This window comes from Gopherus flavomarginatus, chromosome 3, assembly GCF_025201925.1.
Source record: "Gopherus flavomarginatus isolate rGopFla2 chromosome 3, rGopFla2.mat.asm, whole genome shotgun sequence".
NCBI classification, from domain to species: Eukaryota; Metazoa; Chordata; order Testudines; family Testudinidae; genus Gopherus; species Gopherus flavomarginatus.
The window spans coordinates 236,261,948-236,273,891 of NC_066619.1; the positions used below are offsets into that span (position 1 = coordinate 236,261,948).

General features: G+C 42.4%; 1 protein-coding gene across 1 annotated transcript in view; it reads right to left on the reverse strand.

The window, feature by feature from the left end:
• The window catches only part of ATP10D (ATPase phospholipid transporting 10D (putative)), a 73,087-nt gene extending 62,507 nt beyond the window's left edge, over positions 1 to 10,580 (reverse strand). Inside the window, exon 1 of the mRNA XM_050947436.1 lies at positions 10,419 to 10,580. The gene's annotated coding sequence lies outside the window, so the exon portion shown is untranslated. The remainder of the gene's footprint in view (positions 1 to 10,418) is intronic.
• Between the last annotated feature and the right edge of the window lie 1,364 nt (positions 10,581 to 11,944).

Consider the following 11,944-nt stretch of genomic DNA (forward strand, 5'->3'; position numbering starts at 1 on the left):
CTGCCATGGCAGAGCTTTAACATCATTGCCCCTTTTGCCCCCCCGCCCCTGGCCGCCGAGAAACACCTGAGTGAGAAAGTTGCCAATACAGACAAGCCCTTAATCTCTGTCAAGCTACCACTATTATGCGGCCATCTTTAGCCTGATTGCACAGGGTTATTACTGCACTTTTGTATGAAGCTATGAGTCTTTCCCATGAGCCACAGGAAAATGACAAATCAGTAGCAACGAGCTGTTGCAATGTATAATGTTCTTGCGTAAGACTAAATCAGTAATTGTGATGTGTTCTTCAGCTCTGAGCACAACTAGGGTTGGGTATCTGCCAACACTCTTTAGAACTGACTTAAAATGATGAGAAATTCGTTTTTGTTATGGGCAACAGCACTTATTTTCCAATAAACATCAAACATATCTGATGGGGATATTTTGGCAGACAGAGGCCAGAGGGAAAAGCACAAAGGGAGATGTTCTTTCACGAGATGCTTGAAAAAACTTCCACTCATTGAATGCATTATAAAACAAAACAAATATACTGCATGCAAAATTTCTAGTCATGTGAGATTAAAATCAGGTGTCTCTAAAAGCTGAAGAGTTGTGTCTTCAGTAATAAGCAACAGAAACAAAGTATTTTCAGACTGGCTGTTGAGAAAAGGGAAACAGAAGAGAAAATATTCCTCAAACTTCAAGATCTCCCAAACTCCGACAGCTAACTACTCACTCTCTCTTGTGGCTTGCTTACTGTGCTCTTGAAACCTAAGATACACATCGTTTCTTTGCTAAAAAAGGACTTGGGTTGAACATTTTTAAGTCACTGTTATACCAGATTTCTTTATGCAGAGGGCAATGCTAGAATTTTATTGTAGCGACTTTTAGGGAAAGTCACAAGGAAATTACATTGACAAAAACAATTTTAAGAAATCAAGTCACAGGAATTCATACACAAAATACCCTCAAGTCAGAGTGGGAACAATAGATACGTCCAAGCCTGAGTCACAATGCACCCTGAACAGCACGAAAGGGAGAACTATGTCAGTGAGCCCACCTCTCTGGAAAACTATCTGGACAGGCCACATATGGTATGTCTACATTGCAATTAAACCTGTGCAGCTGGCCCATGTCAGCTGACTCAGGCATGTGGGGCGCTCAGGTTATGGGCTTGTTTAATGGTGGTGTAAACGTTCAGGCTGTAGCTCAGGCTCTGGGACTCTCCTCCCTCACAGAATCCAGGGCCCAGGTTCCAGCCTGAATATCTACACTGCAATTAAACAGCCCAATAGTCCAAGCCCCATAAGCACAAGTCAGTTCTCGTGAGCCAGCCACAGAGGTTTAATTGGAGTGTAGACATACCCACATAGGCTTACTACCCCTTTGACTTGCTTTTCCTCGATTCATTTAAATACTTTTTTTTCATTGGGATTGTGCTGCTCTTTAAAAGCCTGAAAGGTTTTGTTTGTTTTAATTTAGAAATAAACATTTTTTTTTCCTGCTTGTATTTTAACCTTATGAAAATCAGGAATGTAAAGCCTGGGCTTCCCTGAATACTGGAAAATATAAGGGACGTTTTACTGTTAACTCTTAACATAGTATCTGAAGAGGTAAAGATGCTGAAGATTTAACAAAAACCAAAGCTTTAAAAATCCTCTTTGCTTTTAAACAGTTCTACTTTGACACTTTTCATATAAGCTCTCTGGCCTACACAGGACAGGAAATTGCAATGTAAAAAACAAGCTGGTTATTTTTAAAGCTACTTTTCGCACCTTTTTTGATCAACGAAGAATTCAAAAAAGGTACAAGCCCCATTTCCCCTCTTTGTTTCATAGTTATTCAAAAATGACCTGCAGTTGGAGCCTTACTCAGACATAGTCACTTGCACCATCTTTACAAGTCTTATTTAAAAAAAAAAAAAAAAAAAAAGGGACTTTGCAAACAGAAAAGAAAAGAAGCTACAAGGTCAAATGTTAGGTTTGATAGCTGAAACAATATCCTGTGGAGCAGATTCTGATCTCTGTGGTACATTTGCAGTCATTAAATAACAGGATTCACAGAGTCACTAAGGCTATGTCTTCACTGCCAAGAAAAGATGTATTTTTGCAACAGGATAACTAATGTTAGCTATCCTGTTGTAATACCATAGGGGAGACAAGCACTGAAGTTTACACTGCATGGTACTGTCAAAATAATGTCACTTTTCTTCTTCCATCACTTGCATTCCCTGCTCTTTTGCAAACTCCTTCAACCTCCAAGTTTTGAACATCTCATCCTCATTTGCAAGGCTTCACTCCTACTCTTTCCACATCCCCCCTACAGTCCACAGGGTCTAGCAGACTGAACATAGGACTGGATGCCTGCAACTGCTGCGTTCTAATTATCACCTTGTTACTGACTTGCTATGTAGCCTTGGTCGAGTCACTTAACCTTTCTGCATCAGCTTTTCCTCTGTAAAATGATTACCTGTCTTACAGTGATGTTGTATGGATTAATTAGTTAATAGCTATGGTGCTTTGAAGCTGTACATCGCTATATATTGCGCTACTACACTCACACACCATTTACATTTCCCTGTACACCACCCTCACTTTTTTCTTGACCGCTCCCTTTGACTCCTTCCATCCTCCCCTGACAGTATGCCTCCTTTCAGGTCAACATTTTCACTTGTACTGATCTCCAAATCATTGTTAGCTATGTGAGCTCACTCACACACACATGTATAAATAAACATACACACTCCTGTTCAATAAAGCTTTCTAACTGTAATGTCTCTAACTCACTGTGTGCATGTGTTCTGGTTTGGTATCATTTTATACTGTACCTCCATATGTCTAGACTCTGACCTACAGGTATCAATGGAAGACCCTCTGTTTCTGAACCAGGTCTTTGCTCCCGGTAGCCAGCTCCTAACAGGGGGTCTCCGATGGAGCCACTCTGCCAGGGCTCCTTTTTAAAGGATACTGAATAGATACATTAGCTTTCCTGGAAGATCTCTGCAGGGGCCAATCAAGGGAAAGATAGACAGTGCATATTCTCGCCAGGCCCACTTTCCATCAGCTCCTATTCATGGGTTTTCAGCCTCTTCCAGAGCTCTGTAAGCAGAGGTACAAGGGTGACAGATGTTGGTTCAGAAGCAGCTGATACCGCCTTCCACAGGAAGGATTTGATCTACATACAGAAGTCGCAGCTGCACATGAATCATACGGGCCTCTGTTAGTTGGCCAACTTTACCCACTGCACAGGCCTACAAATACCTGTGGCAGTACATAAATAATAAACCTTTGATTTCAGTGTCAAAACTAAACGTACGAAAGGCTTTATGTTTTAGCCTCCTAATCTGTTTTGACAACCAAGAGTTATTAAACATCTAGGGGTTTAGAGAAGTAATGGACACCCACAGACCTAAGGATCAATTTATATTGTGGAAAGCAAATAATAATAATCTTCTCTTAGGAAGGCATTTGTTATTGCTTTCTCTGTAACAAGAAACTGCAAAAGGCACTAACAAAAGTCTTTGCAAACCCGAATCAAATCTGCATGGAGGTGCCTTTTATAAATCAGAATTTAAATTCTCACTTATAAAATAGAATCAATGTTTTTTCTGGGATGCTTGTGTAACAAACAACAGAAGCCACCTCTGCAGTTAAATGGCTGGAGGCATACAAAATAGCCTGTAGACATCTGAACTTCACCAACTAAGAGAAAGCTTTGGCTGCTTTCCATTCTCGGGGCTGGTTTACACTAGGGGAGGGGATCGATCTAAGATACGCAAGTATCTTTGATCGAATTACCTACCGTCCTCATGGCGCAGGATCAACGTCTGCGCCTCCCCGTCGACTCCGCTACCGCCGCTCGCTCCAGTGGAGTTCCGGAGTCGACAGGAGCGGGTTTGGGGATTGATATATCGCGTCTAGATGAGACGGGGATATATCGATCCCCGAGAAATCGATTGCTACCCGCCGATATAGTGGGTAGTGAAGACATAGCCTCAGGCCCTGCTCCTCCATTGCCTTGTAACTTGTGTAGTAATTTATACCTATGTAAAACGCTAACAGATCAGAATAGCACACAGGTGAAAATAACTATGAAAGGTGCACAGCCATGCCAGTATCTGATCCTTCAATGCTACCTACAAGTCTGATTTAGTACGAGGAACAAGCGGAAAGCTTGACAGTGGGTTAGAGTTACAATACAATCAGAGTTTACTGTATACTCAGAGTCACAAAGGCACAGAAGTAGGATCTGAACAAATAAAGTGACAAGAATCCACACTCAGCTCACTCCAACACTACGCAAAATGACACCTGAAAAGCAGTAGGAGCCAGCAGCAACAGAGAAGTTTTCCCCATGGAACATGAAGATTTTTTAACTGTGGCTTCTCTCTGCACACCCTTCCTCAGCAGCACTGCTGCCTTCATGTTGGTTCTATCCCATTAATAGCTCCCCAACGCTGAGAGTGAATGGTTTTAAAGAAGTCTCTACAGCTTACAAGTTGCCCCCGTCATAGAAAGATGCTCTGCTCCATCCCACAAGCTGTCTTCCCTGGAAATCCCTTTCTCATATTTCCCATCCTCTTCTGGAACCCTTAACACACCCTCAACCTGCAGAAGACCTCCTCTGGTTTCTAAGTAGTTCAAATACAGAAGGCTCTGCCCAACACAGCAATCAGCAGGTGCCTTCCGCAGCTGTTAGAGAACCAGAACGTGCTGGGGAGCTGGCACATGGACAGTTACAAAGTAATTTAAACTGTAAACAAAATCCCACATGGTTGGGATAATGCTGATAATGTTTCAGGGAATGGGAGTAATACCTTTAAGTAAAACTAGATATGGCCCCAAAATTGGAGGAGGATATTTAGGATCCAAATCACAAATTCACATTTAGTCCTTGTACTTAGAATAGACCAAATCTAAATGCCCCCAGATTTGAGGGTTCAAAACCACAGATCTGAATTTTGCAGTTCAGTCTCAGGCTCACCACGTTCAGAATGGGGATACATGAATGCCATGGAGTTTCAGGTTCCAAACCCTTTTCCGGAATCCTTAAACATAGGACCCCGCTTTTTTCATCCTGACTCCTCTTTCTGTTTCTCCTCACAGCCTCTCATAAATGAAATGCAAACATTGGCCAACATACAATGGTCTATTCTATTCTTCATCTATGCTCTCAAGTGTTTCTATCTATTTAGGGCCATGCCTATACTAGAAGTGTTTTACTGGTATAGAAATACCAGCATACTACACTAGCAAAGTGCTCCTAGTGTGGATGCAACTGTACTGCCAGAACTACACTTAGTACAATGATAGCAAAACTGCTACCCACAAGTGAAACAAGCTATATAGGCAAGACCTGAAATTCTAATGTAAAAAACAAGCAGGGGAAAAAATCCCTTCAGGCCTTCTTAGAAAGACAAAAAGGGCACAACCCACATTTGGAAAAAAAAAAAATCCTGTGAGTCATCTTCAAAGAAAACAAATGTTTTAGACCTTATTTTGAATATAGCCTTCTAACAGCACATCTTCACTAGTTGGCAACACTTTAACGTGGCTTGTGTAGTCATGGCAGAGCACTGAGAGAGAGCTCTCCCAGCACTATAAAAAACAAACAAACACACACACCTCAACAAGGGGCATAGCTCCCACCACTGGTGCACTGTCTACACTGGCACTTTACAGTGCTGAAACTTGCAGTGCTCAGGGGTGTTTTTTCACACCCCGAGCGAGAAAGTTGAAGTGCTGTAAAGTGCCAGTGTAGACAAGCCCTAAATGTGAACCAGTGTAGTGTTGTTCCTCCCCACAACACGCTGGAACAATAACCCTTAGGGAGGTGTGAAGTACCCATTCATTTCAATGGGATGTTAACATCAAAGTAAATAGTAATTTAAAGGTCAACACTAATATCACTGCTTTCAGTTTAGCAGAAACAATCACCTACTCCCCTTAGCCCAGGGATCTCAAATTCAAATCACGACGAGGGCCACATGAGGCCCCCGGCCCCACTCCACCCCTTCCATGATGCTATGCCCCTGCCCCCATTCCACCCCTTCTCCAACGTCCCTACCCCAACTCCGTCCCCTCCCTGCCCCTATTCCAACCTCTTCCCCAAATCCCCACCCCTGCCCTGCCTCTTCTCCGCCTCCTCCCCTAAGCGCATAGCTCCTCGCTTCTCCCTCCTGGAAAGTGCTAAGCACCCCCAAACAGCTGTTTGGTGGTGGGAAGTGGGGACGCAGCACACGGGGAGGGGGAGTGGCAAGTGAGGGGAGCTTGGCAGCTGCAGGAAGTAATTCCATGGGCCATGTGTCTGAGATCCCTGCCTTAGCCATTGCTCTCAGAAGTCTGCAGCTACATCTACACTACGGGGTCTATAGTAGCACACCTGCAGCACTGTAGCTATGCTGGCATAACCCCATAATGTAGATAGAAAAACACTTTTTGTTGCTGTAGACTGTCACTGTAGGAACAGTACCTCCCAGAGAAACCATAGCTAGGTTGATAGAAGCATTATTCCATCAAGCTAGCTATGTCTACACAGGGGGTTAGGCTAGCATAGCTACGATGCTCTGGGATATGGATTTTTCACATCTCTCAGCACCACAGCTCTATCAGCCTAAATTTTAAGTGTACACCACTTAAGTGCACACCAACATTTAGGTTGTAAGCTCCTAGAGGCAAGAACTATCCTTTTTCCCTATACTGAGGTGTGTATCTTTGTTTTTTAAGTAGCATAGCAACATCCAGAGAAGTCGTTTTATTACTGTAAGGGAATTTTTGCTGCCATTACACAGATGGTCCCCAAAACAATATACTGTACAATGGAATTAAAGATAAAAGTGAAATTTAATTGCTCAATTCTGCAATGAATCAATGACAAAGCTGAAGTGCCTACCAGATGAGAGACAATCAGTACATTTGTCTGTAATAATACACACTTGTCCATTGCTCCAAGATATTCTTGACAGGAATAACCTGTGAATCCACTTTAACCACTACAAAAGGTGCTGCAATACTATAATGCATGCCTGTTGAGCTAGAACAGTTTCAGACTCTGAAACAAGTTCAGTAGGCTCATTACCTAAAATATCTCACAGCTCAACCACAAATGCTTAGTCTTTATTTTAAATTTCTTATATTGCTAAAAAATGAAACTATATGATGTAGTGGCCTGAACACAAGACAGAGACCAAAAACTCCCCGGTTCTAACACTTCACCCTTCCACTGACTTATGCTGTGACCTTGAATTAGTCACTAAGGTCAAGGTTTTTGGTGCCTCCCTAGAGATTTTGGCCTTGTCTTTGTTAGAAAAAGATGTCTTAGAGTGGACATACCCTTTCAGAGATGCTGCGCATCTACCAACTGCAGCATCCACAATCAATGACCATTTTAGAAAATTTTAGCTTCCATCTCTCTCTCAGATTTTCCTCCTGTAAATAATACTTTCCTCACGGGTCAGTTGTGAAGATCTATTATTAGATAATGACAGTACAATAGTTTGAAGGATGATCCAGTGGTTAGGATAGCCTAGGATCTGAGAGACCTGGATTCAAAACCCTGCTCTCCTACAGACTTCCTGTGATACCTTGGGCAAGTCACCTGGGCCTGGTCTGCATCTAAAACTTAGGTCAACCTAGCTATGTCAGTCAGGGTATGGCTACACTTGAAACTTCAAAGCGCTGCCGCGCAAGTGTGGTCACAGCGCCAGCGCTGCACATACTCCACATCCTGATAGGGTTTAGCTTGCAGCGCTGGGAGCCACGCTCCCAGCGCTGCGGCACTGTTTACACTGGCGCTTTACAGCGCAGTATCTTGCAGCGCTCAAGGGGGTGTTTTTTTCACACTCGAGCGAGAAAGTTGCAGCGCTGTAAAGCGCCAGTGTAGCCAAGGCCTCAGAGGTGTGAAAAACCCCTTCCACCGCTGTAGCAAGTCTCTACACTAGAGATACTATATTGGAACAGCTAAGTGCCATAGCTGTGGCACTGTAGTGTGGGCATACCCCAAGTGTCTCTGTGCCTCAGTTCCCTATCTGTAAAGTGACGATAATAGCCCTTCCCTACCTTACAGCGGTGATCCAAGGATAAATACATTAAAGATTCTAAGGCACTCAGATACTATATAGAAGTACCTTGAAGTATTAAAATAGTATTAAAATAAATCCTACTGTTCAATATCCACAAATGCAGCACAACAGTTTCCCCTTTTGTGTAATTTTAAGCAACTTTTTGTTATCAATTTTAGAAGAAGGCCCCAATTCTGCAACTTATTTTGTGTAGGTACATCTCTGTTACCACATGAAGCCCCATGGATTTCAATAAGACCCTGTGTGTGCCCAGGTCGGTCTGTTTGCTACAAATTTTAGGGACTAAATCCTTAATTACTACAAAATGTGAAAAAAACTCAGTCCCTCTCCTCAATGTCTGTGATAAATAATTATTAAAAAAAAAATCCAATACAGACTTCTACTTACTAGATTAAGGTTTCAGTTACACAATTTCTGTCTTCCTGCAAAGCTCAACAGACTATATTTACATAAAAAGGAAAGGCCTGCTGTGAAGCGGCCCCCTAACATAAGTAAGTTTCACTTCAAATTCTCCATTGTCTGACATTTTCACATAATCCCTTATATTATTAGTGAAAAGAGTAACATGGAGACGATAATGCTAAACAGCAACACTACAGATCACATGCTTTCAAAGCAAAAGAAAGCTACCAAATTAGTATAAACGGGACTTCTCTTACGTTACAATCAATGCATCTCTGAGTTTAATACTGAAATTCAAAGGTCAAATATGTTGCACTGTAGCATCTCTTCTTACAGAATGATTAACACTCTACTGAGACCCACAGGCACGACCCTGCACTATTTATGCAGTGGTGTTGTAGCTCAGTCAGCCCCAAGATATTAGAGAGGCAATGGGTGGGGTAATATCTTTTATTGGGCCAACTTCTATTAGTGAGAGACAAGCTTTTGATCTACACAGACCTCTTCTACAGGTCTGGAAAAGGTACAATACTCTTGTATTTAGCTGTGACACTCTTAGTACCTTTCCCAGACCTGAAGATGAGCTCTGTATAGCTTGAAAGCTTGCCTCTCTCACCAGCAGAAGTTGACCCAATAAAAGATATTACCTCATCCACCATTTCCCTCTACTCAGTTAAAACTTTATCTGAATAAAGAGTTCAGATTTCACTGAAAGAACTACACATACTGTATTCCCATTTGCAGCAGACTTTCAGGACTGGACCTATTTCTATACTGGCAAACTTTTCTAGTTTGTTCATTATCAAATTCTGACTTAAACAAATATTTTCTAGTCAAGTTTTTCTGATTATCAATTTTTCCACGGAACTGTTAAGGCAGTTTGAGTCTGATTCTTCAAAGGTCTCACACATTGGGCATTAACAATGAGGAGTCCTTGTGGCACCTTAGAGACTAACAAATTTATTTGGGCATAAGCTTTTGTGGACTAAAACCCAGTTCATCAGATGCACGGAGTGAAAAATACAGTAAGCAGTATATATATTATAGCACATGAAAAGATGGCACTTGCCATAGCTTATGCTACAGCAGCAGAGACTGAAGGATTCCTAGTCTGAAGGTACATAATATTTTATTAATTGTGTACAGACTGAAATCAACAATAACCACTCACTTTCCTACCTATTATTTTCTCTGCTTCCTTCCCCACATTTAGGGGCATTAAGAGATAGGAAAGGGGCCAGTCCAGCTACTAAGTTCTTTGTGGTTAGACCATAACACCACAGACTAAGATCTTCATTCAGACTGTGTCCTCAGTTCTGGCATGTTTAATAATGTATTAGCAGTTGGCCAAGCCCAACACAAGAGAGATCTGGTATGAAATGTGTATACTGTATAGTGCCTACTTCAAGACCTTATGACAGCCAACAGGCAAACCAGCAATTGTCTCTCTGAATTAATATACAAGTTCTCCTTTATCTTCATAAGTATAATGCCGTTCCACCCAAACACCAAATCTAGCTTTTGCTTTTACATACCTTATCACTGGCAGTTTTGCAACCCCTCCCCCCTACTAATGGCAATGAGAAAAAAAAAATCAGCCACAAAATATACCCCGAGTCTGACTGTATTTCATGTTTCTCTTTCACCAGCGCCCCCACTCCCCTCCCCCGCGGCCTAGTGTAACGTTCCTACAGAAGATGTAGGGCTGGCTAGATTTACAAAATTGAGCTAATGTATTAACTCCTATGGGGCATAAATAAACATAATCCGGGGGGAGTTCAAAGAAAAGCATGCAAGACGAATGGCCTGAATTAATCTATGGGGCACTCCTGAGCGATTATCACGCTGCTCCCCAGACAAGCCACCACAAGCTTTAGCAGGAACCTGAGCTACGCAGCACAGAGGAAGGGGGGGAGTGGAAGGAAAGAGTTAGCAGAAGGGGTATCACACTTACCAGTCCCGCTATGCGCATCACAGCGTCACGGCCATGAGCCCCAGCGGAGATACGGCCGCGCAGCGTATCCCGGTCACGCGGATGGCGCTTCTGCCCCAGCTATTTCCACGGCCGAATCCAGCGCCGCTGCCTCATTCAGCACCAGGTTCCTCCTCCCCGAGGCTCGACTGGGCCATCCTCCTTCCTTCGGGGGCTGCAGGCAGCAACGAATCACAGCCCGACCTCGCCCCTTCTGACGTCTCCTCCAGGCACCTCTTGAGTGGCTCTCCCTAACTCCAGCTGTTGGAGCACCACAGCCCTCACTCTTCTCTTTCTCCAGACCTGGGTTCTTCCTAGTTTTGCCCTTGCTGTCTTCTGTTCTTTGCTTCTTATCTGCTCTCTTTTCTTGTTCTATCCTCTCCCTCTCTTCTTTCCTTCTCCTCTGCTGTTCTACTCTGCCCTTATCCTCCTGGTCTATAGGGCTTTGAGGGGGAAAAATGGCATATGTGCCCATTCAAAGTACAGATTTCTTGGAGGTACTGATGTTCACAACTTGTTTTAACAAAGTTGCAGACGACAGGTTTAAAAGCTGTAGACCTGCAAACTCACGTTCATTTGGAGGAAGAGACTTCCTTATTTTGGGAGTTAATTTAGGGCAGTATTTTAATTGCTTTTGCAATGTGTGTGTGTTTGAATGAGATATTAAAAACTTAACATATGATTATTTTAATTTAACCTTATGTAAAAAATTAACTTATTTTGAAACAGCAACCCTAGAAACAGAGATAAAATAATGAACATATAAAAGAAGTTACTGAGTAGCTATAGGATTGGTGAAAGTGGTGTTTTCCTTTTTGTTTGTATTACTTAAATAGAGTAGGTAAAATACAGGCACACACACTGATTGGGATATGAGAGACTACACACATCTTGTTTGATCCAACAGCAGTCTATGAGGAAACACTTGGTTACAAAACACACAGCAGTATGAATCTTGGCAAACAGTGCAATTAGTGAGAAAGTAATTGCTGACTGGCATTTTAACACATTGTCATTTACCCCAGAGCGTGGCTAATCTAAGGCCGTGTTTAGAGTGCCAACTTCAGCTGGTAGTTAATATGCAGATTAGATTGTCTAATATCATTACCACTCTTGGAGCTAAAATGGGGCTAGTAATCAACAGAAACTGTGCAAAATGTCTGTGTAGACAAGTCCTTGTTTTGTGAGCTCTCACACCTTAGTTAAAGGGAGAGAGGCAGTTGCTCTTTAATAAAGGCCTCCTTTCTTCCAAATGCTCATTATGTGTAAGTGTTACACAAATCTTTCAGGCCTTCTCTCTATATTGCTGTATACATAAAGCACAGATCACCTTTTAAGGGTTTCTCTTAGCAGATGGAAGCAATGTTCGGGGTACTGCTATGATGGAGGTTAATATTTCTTCATTTTTACAAGGGAGATTGACAAGTTTGATCATTTGCCAGGTCAGGCTGACATTTGAGACAGCTTGACCCTACCGTACCTTCCGTCTAATCACTTTATCAATGCAA